This window comes from Curcuma longa, chromosome 11, assembly GCF_044706935.1.
Source record: "Curcuma longa cultivar G26 ecotype Majalengka, Jawa Barat chromosome 11, ITB_CL_G26_1.1, whole genome shotgun sequence".
NCBI lineage: Eukaryota > Viridiplantae > Streptophyta > Magnoliopsida > Zingiberales > Zingiberaceae > Curcuma > Curcuma longa.
Genome location: NC_133871.1, coordinates 2,122,878 through 2,135,329, shown reverse-complemented (window position 1 = coordinate 2,135,329; position 12,452 = coordinate 2,122,878). Strand labels below are relative to the sequence as shown.

Genomic DNA, 12,452 nt, shown 5'->3' with positions numbered 1-12,452 from the left:
TTGGCAACTGCTGCAATACTTACACACCCTCCAATTTGGCATTTGGCAAAAGCTCATGCGCTGACCTTGAAGGCCCCCACACGATTGACATCCGACCATTTATAAAAAGGTAAATCAGAAAACTATAGATGGTCTCTATGACTTTTATGACTTTTGTTGAGATTAGACCCTTGAATCATCTCACATGTTCTAGAAGTTTATATTGAATAGACTCCTCAAATTCATCATGACATGATTCTAGAGGTAAGTTAGAAAATCATTTTAGTTGAATAAAATAACATATCAATATATGTGTTTCTATAGTTGCATAGTGAAATTTTACTTTGTTGGGCTAGAACATGATTTCATTGTTTTTTCTTTTCTAAAAAGATTTATTTTTCCTTTAATCTCTTAATTGTAGGATGAAAGTTGAGGGAGGAGGCTGGGCATGAGATCATAGTTGTTGTTTAAAGGTGCATCTATCATGCCTTATGAAGTTGTTCGCATATATATAATTTTTGTTATGTCACACTACTATTTATTTTGTTGTTGGATATATAATGATTTTTCTCTTTTTAAGGATTATTACTGTATTGTGTGGGAAATTTTTGTTGCTTTATGGTGTATAGTTATGCAATAAATAAATAATTTGATATCCTTTAATTTTATTGTTTTTAAGATTCTTGATACATCATGTACTTCCAAAAGTGAAAAGAAATAAATTTTTTATTTCATCTAAAAACTAAAAAAGTTTTGGTTAATACACTTTAAAATAGTTCGTCTTTTAATTTTTTTTTGTGCCTAATTTATTATGTTTTCTTAATTTTTTACATGCTTATTATTAAAGAATTGCTTATTGTTGGGTCCAAAAGGATGTTCGTATCTCCACAATGACGTGATATTGTCCACTTTGGGCCTAAGCCCTCATAGTTTTGTTCTTGGGCTCTCCCCAAAAGGCCTCATGCCAATGGAGATATCTTCCATTCTTTTTAACCCATGATCTTTTCCATGTATTTTAGATGTGAGACTATGTTTGCACCTTTGCAACCCAACAATCCCCCCTCAAACAAAGGACCATAGGCCCCCCCTCAAACGGAAAGCCTCTAGGACTTCCTGCCCCTCGGTCCACCCTGACCTACTAGGACTTCCTGCTCAGTCGCAACCAGGACTTCCTGCTCCTCGGTCCACCCGACCTACTAGAACTTCTTGCCCAGCCGCAACCAGGACTTCATGCCCCTCGGTCTACCCGACCTACTAGGACTTCCTGCCCAGTCGCAACCAGGACTTCATGCCCCTCGGTCTACCCGACCTACTAGGACTTCCTGCCCGGTGTCTGGTCCTCTTGATTCAAACACGGGAGCCCCCACTTCCTTTGTTTTAAGGTTCAACCCACATGGTTAGATCCGGATCATGGCTCATCCGGCAGTTAGTCCGGTGAAGAGCGACCTCGCTCTGATACCAATTATTAGGTCCAAAAGGATGTTCGTATCTCTACAATGACATGATATTGTCCACTTTGGGCCTAAGCCCTCAAAAGGCCTCATGCCAATGGAGATATCTTCCATCCTTTTAAACCCATGATATTTTCCATGTGTTTTAGATATGGGACTATGTTTGCACCTTTGCAACCCAACACCTATATCTCTATATTGTCACTAGCTCTTTGAATCATAAAACAAGCTTAAAATTTAAGCTCTATTATAATGGATGATTATATACATATAAAGAAGAAATATCATCTATACCTGGTACTAATGAAGTTTCAGTTTATAAAATTATAGTAGTTAATTGATTAAAAAAATTAAAGTTAATAATTATTTTTATTGTTGCAGGTTCTAATATTAATATACTTTAGGATTCAAAAAAATTGATAAATCCCAGTAAGTCTCATGGACTCAATCCCTGGGGGTAGCCGGTCCGGTCCCACGGAAGTTTCCCACCGACCACCAGGATAAATCGGGAAGCGTATATGGCGGCCAATCCAGATGCCCAGCATCCTTTGATTGCGTTCTCCATTTGAAATATTGCATACTTTAGGATTCAATATTGTATATTAGATGGTCATCTCCTGTGTCATTTCATGCAGATATCTATGTCAAATAAGACCATTCATGTGATGATACTTGAATCATCATTTGTACTTCGAACAATGTTTGTGTTCTTTGATAAAACTTTATGTAATCTATTGCAATTAGTGGTTAATTGTATCCAAATAACTATAATATGTTGCAATTAGTTCTTCAGATAAGATTTGTTTAGGCTTTTCTCGATTCACTTAGTTTGTTTGATTATTTCAATATTCCAGTTAACTATATCACATATTTTAATTGTCTGATTAGATTTGTTGATCTTTTTTAAAAAAATAGGATGTTGTTGGTGTGACCCAATATGAGGCATTTCTTAATTATCAGCTGGTGGTGGTGAGGTAAGTTTTATTACTTCCATGGTTTTTAATAGTGTCAATGTAGTTGACATATAGACAGTGATAGCCCTCATAGAAACTCACAAAGATACATAGTCTATTAGACTTTAGACTTCCCTTTGGAATATAAATTTTGATTAAGACAGTGGACTTCCTAGTTTTGTCTTGGAGTTGCTTGCTTGTCTATTGCATTTTAATGTACTCTGGACTTGCGTGGATGCTTATTGACAATTTAGCAAGCAGTGATGTATTATTATTGCAATTTTCTTTAGATTTTATTTGATGAAAATTAAGTTGTTGAGTGATTTATGTAATCAGGGTTGATGGGACCCAGATACATGCTTCATGCAGCTTACCAGACGGTAATGAAATTGAACCTATCAACACGGGACCAACAACAACTTAAGACGGAGCAAACTTTTGCTTACAGTAGTGGTTCAAAGATAGCCGGCACTAGCCACCTCAAGGATTTGAAGCTTCATGGAGAAATGGAAATTAATTTTTCCAATAATTTTCAGAATTATTCTTGCATGTGGTGGAAGAAAAATCTTCAAGAATAAAGATCTTAATGAACTATGGTTATATTGTAATGGTTCAGAAAGATATGACAAGGACATGTTGGATGATCTTTGCCCCAACAAAACAAGCTTAGAGAAGTTAGTCATATGGTATTATGGGAGCCCACAATTTCCAACATGGTTGATAGAGTTCCAGCTGCCAAATTTGATTGACGTTAGACTTGGAAACTGCCGTGTTTGTGAGCATATTCCTCCGTTTGGAAATCTGAAGTTGCTTAAGAAGCTTGACTTAGAATCTATGGCTAACATCACACAGATGGGTGCTGAGTTCCATGGTTACGGAGGCTTTCCTTCCCTTCAAGAACTCATATTGGTTCAGATGGATAATTTAGAGGAATGGTCAGAGTCTCATGATGTCGATCAGTTGTTTCCTTTATTGCAGAAGTTGTTGATTTCCAATTGTCCTAATTTGAAAAGTATGCCGAGGCTTCCTAAATTGAAAAGTTTGGAGATTTTCAATTGCCCACAATTGAAAAGTAGACGCGAAAGGAAGACAGTGGAGATTGACCTATCATCTCACATATTCCACAGGTTAATATTCCACAGGCTCCTCAGCCGAACATTGATGAAAAGGTAAGTTGGAAAACCATTTTAGTTGAATAAAATAAAAGATTATTATATGTGTTTCTATAGTTGCATAGTTAATTTACTTCTTTATTGGGATAGAATATAATTCTATTTCTTTTCTAAAAAAGTTTATGTTTTATTTAATTTAGTTAATTATTGAAAAATGATAGTGTTGAAATCCATCCACTTTATACAAATCTTGATATGCCAATTTAGGATTGTTCAGTCCTATCGTATACTCATTTTCAAAATATGGAATCCTTGGAGTTTTAAAAGTTCTCATGAAAATTAATCACTTAGAATTCTTATATATATATATATATATATATATATATATATATATTATTGAACAAAGTACTTATGTCTTGATAAAATATACTGTATCAAAGGCACCATATGCTTTGTTTAATTTGAAGCAATGTCTTATAAGCAACACAAATGTATTTGTAATTCAAATGTGATAATACTGATTAGGATACTTGTAAAATAATTGGTAAGATGATATTAGATCAATTAACATCAATTCTTTTTTGTAAAAAAGGTGGAATCCGTCACTTTAGCGGCCCCACGACCATTTGTGAGGAGGTAAATCGAGAAACTGCAGTTGGTCACGACGCAGGAGGGAATTAACATCAATTCAATTATATGTATAATATTATTACCATCCATTTTAATAATATTTAATTATTTTCCTTTAATGTTTTAATCGTAGGATGAAAGTCGAGGGAGGAGACAGTACATGAGATCATAGTTGTTGTTTAAAGATGCATCTGTCGTGCCTTATGAAGTTGTTTGCATATATGTGATTTATTTTATATCACACTAAGATTTATCTTGTTGTTGGATTTGTAATGATTTTCCTAAGATTTATCTTGTTGTTGGATTTGTAATGATTTTTAAGGATTATTACTATGTTGTGTGGGAAGTTTTTGTTGTTTTATGGTGTATACTAGTGATGCAATAAATAAACAATTTGAGTGACAGTTGTAAGATTTGTAAGATAAGTTTTCCTTTAATTTTTTTATTATTGAGATTCTTGATACATCATGTACCTCGAAAAGTAATTTATTTCATCTAAAATCTTAAAAATTTATTAGTTAATACACTTTAAAATAGTTCTATGTGAGTAAACTTTTAATTTTTTTTGTGTCTAATTGTTATGTTTTTTTAATTTTTTTACATGCTTATTATTATCCAACGAATGTACTTAAAATTTTATATTAAATTTTATTTTTAAAAGAACTGCCTTTTCGAATCATAAAATAAAGTTAAAATTTAAAGTCATTAATTATAATGGATGATTATATAAAAATCATAATATTAAATTTTCATCGAAACTTAAATCTTTTGTTTATATTTGAAATCAAAATAAATTTAAATAAAAGATAAATAATTAATATCAACAACTAACATAATTTTTAATTTAAAATCTTAATTATAATTGTTCAATATTTAATTACATTAAAACTTTTTGAATTAAACATATTATAACAGTACCAAATGATAACACTATTATTTAATTCATACAATAGTACACAACTAGAAATTAATAATTAATTAGTTATTCTAAATATTAATAAAAGTTTATATTTCATAAGCTCCTCAGATTGGCTAATTCATCTCAAATGTTCCAAATATTTATATTTCATAGGCTCCTCAAATTCAACCGTACATGATTTAAAAGCTGAGTTAAATTAATATCCATGTTACAATAATTATGAGTGTAACAGTTATAGTTCATAATTGATATAACATATCTTACCACTTATGTGTATATATTATAATAATTATTAGTTATGATTATTATAATATTATAATAATTACGATTTATACCTACTAAAATATATTGTTGACTAGTGGATTTGTCCGTCAAAATTCATTTGTACTTCTCAATTTGTGGTCAATTTATTATCATATTTTCCCATATTCTATAAATTAAGGAGAGAATTAATAACACTCATCTATGGAAGTGATCCTTCCAAAGTATAGAGGTAAAATAATAATAGTAAAACAGTTTAAAATGCTAGTTAAAATACAAGAATAAAATGAAAATTCTCTCTTCTGTAAATGCCATATGAAAACTTACACTATTATTGTGTTCCGATTTATTAAATTCAACTCTGACTTTCTAAGAATCTATGAGGTAGATCTGACTTTTTATTTTACAAAGCATTTAAAAAAATCTTTATTTGCCACAAATTTTATAATAAATTTTATAAAATAATTTGTTGTAAAATAAATTTATGATGAATTTTACAACAAAAAATTTGTTCATCACAAATAGATTGTCACAAAATTTTATCAGAAAAAATAAAAATTCATTGTCAAATTTATAATAAATAATATTTTATTATAAAATTCGTTACAAAATTAGTAATTACTTTTGCAACCAAAATATTTTTCATCATAAATTTATGATGAAAATAAATTTCATTACAAAATTTACCACGAAAATATTTTCATCACAAATCTATAACGAAAAATATTTTCATTACAAATCTACAACGAAATTTATTTTCATCACAAATTTTAATAAATTTTCTTTTACAACAAATTTATTTTCATTACAAAACTTATCGTAAACTTACAACAATTTCAATAAAATCATAGAGAACCATACATAACCATCACCATACAAAAGCAAAGCACCACCATACAGACCTATTCAATAAGATCAATAAACTAAGATTTCAACATTCATATTAACATTATTCATTATTCAAGAACATGTATGAGGTCAAAGTACAAGGTCAAAAACAACATCAATATTTTACAGAAATGTCAACTTGATATATATTTTACATTAAATAATTAAGAACACAGGCATATGACTCAGCAATACTTCCTGCAGCTTCTGATTACAAGTAATAAAGTAGTTGAAAAATCCATTACAAAGCTGTAGCACAGCAGCACCATGCACCTTATTTCAAGTGTTGATTGAAAGTATTAAAAGCTGCATACCTCAATCCAAAATTTGGCTCCTACATCTGTCAATGAGACACAGAATCAGATTGATAAACCAATAAATTTTGATGTAGCTAAATTAAATACAGAGAGTGTAACAAGAGATCGAGAGAACACTGCAACAGGATCATTAACCCTGATAACAGGCTAGGATAATGGCACTAATCAAATACATCATCAAGTGAAAACCTTCTGTGCCACAGAGGGAATAACAGAATAATGCATGGTTACATTTTCAGGAACTAAAGCAGGATAAATGTGCATCTATCTATGTGATATCAATTATGTTATATACCAGCCCTTTTGGCTTCAAAGACAATTATGTCACAAGAATCAACCACAAAAAATGAAGCCATTATTTCTTGATTGATGCATCATATATTAGGCACACTACTATAAATCAACCCTTTAACGATGGAAAATCCCATCGTTAAAGAGTCAATTCCCGTAGTTGATGAGTTTTAACGACGTTACTAAATACCGTAGAAAATTGTCACTAAAAAGGCCCCGTCAAAAAAAGATTAACGACACGGATAAAAGTACCGTCGGTAATAACACTTAACGACAGTATTCACTACTGTCATTATGATAGTAACGATGGATTTATATACTGTCGTTAAGAACAACAATAACAGTTATATGAACCTTCATTAATAACAACAACGATAGGTATATGTACCATTGTTAATAATTTAATATCGTTTGATTGTTTAACGACGGTTTAGCATACTGTCATCAATGACAACAACGACGGTCATTATATAACTATTTTTTCATCATTTTTAACTATATGCCATTCACAATATATATTAATAAATGCTAATAAAAATCAAACCAATATATTAAAAATCAAAACACTATATATATTAAAATATCTTCTAGTAGTTCATAATGATTGTATGCACATCACTAAACTTGTAAAATTAACATCCATTTACATCAAAATTATTCATTTATCTAAAGTCTTCATATGCAAAATGTTGACATTCTCAAAAGTTCCAAAAAATCTATTTCGCTGCAAACCACCAATACTTATAATAAATATACAAAAAATGAGTATCACAATAAAAATCTTTAAAAGAACTTGGAAATCTTGATATACAAAATATTAAATCTACAATTTAACTTCAACAAACAAGAGAAATAACAATAAAATCAAGAGATGAATAGTAAATATTAAACAACATTTAGCACAAACATTTCTGGGCTAAATCCAATTTATTGGAACATTTTATTTGTAAAATAATTTCATATCATTTAAGAATTCCATCCGTACATAATAAGCTGCAATTAAGATATCAATAATAAATATACAATGGCGTGTGGTTGCTGATTTTGATGTATACAAAGAAGTGTACACAATAAGCTGCAATAGGATCATAATATGCACAAAAACTCCTATTATATAAGATGAAAACTTTTATGTGTCTTGAAGCATTAACCTTCAGTTTGGGAATCAGATCTCTAATCATTAAGCCAAAGTTTGGGGTTCTCTTCCATTACAAATCAATTATTCCACTAAAGATATGGATGTTAGTTGTGAAAGATGAGATTTATCAACATTTCAACAACTTTCCAACATTACAACAATAGTTGTCTAACATTATAACAACATATTCAATAACATTACAACAAAATAAGAAAAGGATTATAGAGAATACCAGTCAATCACCAAGATGACCCCTTCATTCTATTGTTCCTCACTAATAGCTTGTGTGCCTATGAAGCATTGACAATTCAAAATGAACAAAACTACTCTTTCTCATTATCATTATCAAATAACAGACAAGAAAAAATAAAAATTTTAAAGTAACTAATTCAACCTTCAATAGTATCTGAAGCCGATGTAGTCACTTGCACATTAGGCAGTAAGTTCTTCAGCGTCAACTCAAAAGCTTTAAATTTAAATTCCATATTATTGATTTTCTCATATAATGTGACATTCTCGTGATGAAGTTCTCAAGATGTCCAACCATGTCAAACACTATGATTTTCACTAGAATATTCCAAACATATATATTGCAAAAGAAAAGAATGATACTAATATCACCAAATCACAAAAAATAATACCAGTATGATAGGTTGGAATCAATTATGAAAAATGAGAAAAAATGATTCAAAAAACATGATAGAAGAGGAAAATTTTAGAGAGAGAAAAAAAAAGAGAACGGATTACATTACAGAAAGAACATAAGAAATAACAGATTAAGGGGGAAAAACATAAACAATTATATAGTACCATTTCCTTGAATACTTGTCAAAAATATGATTTATAAAGTGTACATTATCTTTGCTGATCTTAATAGTTGTTTAAAAGTATTTTTTATTGTTTTATATGGAGTATAAATAAAGCGACTTAATTCATATATCGTGTCTACCTAAATATTCAGAATTTTATTTAAATTTTATTTCATTTTAATATTCAACACATAAAATCTCTCCTTCGTTTGTCAAATAGCTTATCCATGTATCATATTCTTATCATTATTTTACTATTTTTGAGATTTTGAATTTTTTTATAGCTTGTTATATACCTTCCCATTTTCAACACATTCATATTATTTTGGTCCAAATCAGGCTGTTCTTGTTGAGATCCGCTTTTGGATGTGATGCTTCTTCTCAACACCTCACTTGAGCGAGCTTGAGCGGGGAGGAAGACGTGAAGCTTATCGGGCCTGCGAGCACAACGATCGTGAGAAGGAAGGCCAGGGGTTGCCCCGGCGCGACCACTCTGATGCTTAAGTTAGTTTGTAGAGAGGGAGGAAGAAAATGAGAGCGAAAAGAGAAGATTTGTGAGATTGCATATCCCCTCCAGTGCAGAACCAACCTTTATATAAGTCTAAAGCGTCATATCACATCATGAATATGACTGGAGTCCGATCACCATTATGAATGTGTCAGAAGGCATGGTATAATCAGAGCATATGTCTCATTGCTGACTTGTATTTGAGAGGTCATGTCACGCACACCTATCAGAGTATTATCATGATGAGTTGCGGGAGTGGCAGGGGGGGACATTCACAGCCGTATGAAGGGGGAGTGGTCTTTGGAAAAGAGGAAAAAGCCTGTATTGGGCCAGGGCAGAACTGGGGAGCCGGCATAACTTACGTCTGAATGGGTCGATTCGGCTCGATCGGGGAAACTACTTCGAGGATCCGGACTGGCTCGGGTGGTGACGTCCGTGTGAAGTCGAATTGGTCTGTCTCCTCGCAAATCTGGCTCGGTCCCCGCACCGACTTAACCGATTCGGCATGGAAAATCGAGAGGATTCGGTTTCGAATGTTCGAAAGCACGAGGCAAGTGCCGATTCGCCTTGAGAGTCCCGGGGGGGGGGGGGGGGGGGGGGGGGGGGGTTAGACTTGACTAAATGCACCCCACTCCTTACAGCCTCGGGTGCGTTGAGGAGTCAGCTTGAAGATGAGGAGTCGGCTCGGAGACGAGGAGTCAGCTCGGAGATGAGGAGTTGGCTAGGCTTGGTCCCTACGAATCGTACTGTTGAGGCCGATAGCTGCTTTCGGACTTGACTAACCACGCCCCACTCCTTACGACCATAACACAGGCAAAGTAGGGGAATGAAAGTCTAAGTCTTTAATAAACACAACACGAGTAAGAAAGGTTAGTCTTCCTTTTGATTCCATTAAGCAAGAAAGATGGGTGAAGATAGAAGGAAGTAAGCTAAGATGAATCTTGAAAGACATCACCAGTTAACATTAGCAAAAGCCCATCAAATAAGCAAGAAGGATGGGTGGAGATAGATGGGAAGTAAGATAGATGACTCTTCAAAGACGACACTAGTTAACATTAGCAAAAGCTAAAAGAAAGTGACATGCTACTTCTTTCAAAGAGGTTGTGAATCAAACAACAATGAAGAACATCAGAAGGTCGTTTTTTTTTTTTTGTTTACTTTTCTTAGGCCAAAAATAATCGAGAACATTGGTGCCAGAAGCTATTGCCAAAAGCCTAATTACTTCAAAAAAAGAGGAAAAGAAAAGAAACTGTACTTAGCATTAAATCTAGAGTGTAAGAGATATGGACTATAAATTGTCAATGCCTAAAAAATAATCGATATAGTAGCGTGGTTTCTACAATCTTCAGTTAAAAAGGAAGAAAAAAAATGCATTACATAAATCAGCAAAGAGAGTGGTTTACGTAGCCAACCCGTATTGCTGAAGGAGTGAAAAAGAAGACACCGTTCCCTGCCGTCCTTCTCGGTCTCGGAGCACCAGGAAACTAACTCTTGCGTGAAGCAGGAAACCTTCTCCGCCACTCTCCGACCCAAATCGAACTCCAACAGCTCCTCGACCGGTACGACGAACCTCACCAGCCTGATGCCTGTGAGCTGTAAAGCATCGCGCACTTGTTCAGATGATTTAGCTCCGCTCCTAGCCAGCCAAGAAGAACAACCGTCCAAATTGCTCCCTTTTCATTAGCAATCCCTGGATCTCCTCCTTCCGTGATGTTATGGTCATTATCCCAGCCGAAGAAGCCCTCCTTGTAACCTGGACCGGAGACAACGGCCCGATCGATCTTTGGAGTATATAAAACCGAAGAGATGAGAATAGTAATGGGAGAGGGAAGGGGAAGCAGGAGAGATGGGACGATGATTGTCCGTAGTGGACGACACTACATCTGGTAGTTATCGAACCATCTGGTAGTTGTTGAACCATCAATAACGACGATATTTGTCTGCCCATGATATCACGGCGTTGAGGCTGAGCCGCTCCACTTTCAGGCAAAGCCGCTCCTTCCTTTACGATGTGGATATTTGTTCCGGTTGAGAACTGTCTCTGGACACGTCACCGGACCTTCCTCGCTGTGGGCGTTGAACAGTGGACGGAGCTGAGGGTGGTGATGGCTTCAGGATCGCCTGAGACTTCGCCGGAGCCGCCGAGGATCGGTAAAAGCTTCAAGGACTTGAGAATCTGCGAACATAGAGAACGTCAGTGGGAAGGCCAGGGGAATGCCCTAGCGCGACCACTCCGACTCTCAAGTCAGGGACAATGGGAGAAAGAAGATGAACAATAGCAGAGAAACTTGAGCGTAAAAGAGAGTAAGAGTTGAGAGAGTGAGAGAGGTACATGTGAAAAGGAGTGGTCGTTTTAAAAGGGAGATGAACGTGCATATCTGTCACGTCATCATTTAAGGAATGTCTCATCATGATTAATGCAGGAACAATCGAGTTCCTTGTCCCATCGCCGGTAAAGCGTTATGTTGTCACCATCCGTGCAGGCAGCAGAGAGATAGCATTAATTATTGGGGGCATGGGCTTGTCAGAAATCATGATAAGGGGGACCAGGACACTGTAGGGCGCGTGGTCAATTCAGAGTGCTATCAAACATGTAAGCGGGGCTTCCAGTATCAAGTGATTTATATGGCCGATTCGGAGAGCGGATGACCGAATGGAGGGATTCGGCGTGTAGATGGCCGAATGGAGAGATTCGGCGCGTGCACGGCCGAATGGAAGGATTCGGCACGTAAATGGCAGAATGAAGGGATTCGGCGTGTAGATGGCCGAATGGAGAGATTCGGCGTGTATATGGCCGAATAGAAGGATTCGGCACGTAAATGGCCGGATGAAGGGATTCGGCGAGGTCTCTGCCGGTTGGAAGGATTCGGTCAGGCTATTATCGAATGGGCGATTCGGCGAGGCTGTTGCCGAATGGAGGCGATTCGGCACGTGGATGGTCGAATGGGTATACTTCGTCGGTGCGTGACTTAACTAATCAAATGCATAGACTCAGCGGGTTGGACCCGTGCGATAGGACCAGACTTGGACTCGAGTCTGACCATGGTGGGTCTCTTGGATTATCCCCGGAACAATATTGAACGGAATCTGCGCGTCCGCGAGCGGGTTTGTGAGGTCCTCCATGCTTGGCGGAGGTGAAGGATTCGTAATCATCCTCCAACTTCTACTGCGATGCCTCGGATCAACTGGGCCTCGA

General features: G+C 35.2%; 2 long non-coding RNA genes across 2 annotated transcripts; both read left to right on the top strand.

Moving 5' to 3' along the window:
* Window positions 1-88: 88 nt before the first annotated feature.
* LOC141838216 (uncharacterized) lies at window positions 89-2,402 on the top strand. The gene is made up of 3 exons (XR_012602618.1): window positions 89-109; window positions 401-452; window positions 2,346-2,402. It is a non-coding gene; the product is annotated as an uncharacterized LOC141838216 (long non-coding RNA).
* Window positions 2,403-3,408: 1,006 nt separating this feature from the next.
* LOC141837873 (uncharacterized) lies at window positions 3,409-4,278 on the top strand. Its single transcript, XR_012602590.1, has 3 exons — window positions 3,409-3,552; window positions 4,088-4,131; window positions 4,259-4,278. It is a non-coding gene; the product is annotated as an uncharacterized LOC141837873 (long non-coding RNA).
* The last annotated feature ends 8,174 nt before the right edge of the window (window positions 4,279-12,452 follow it).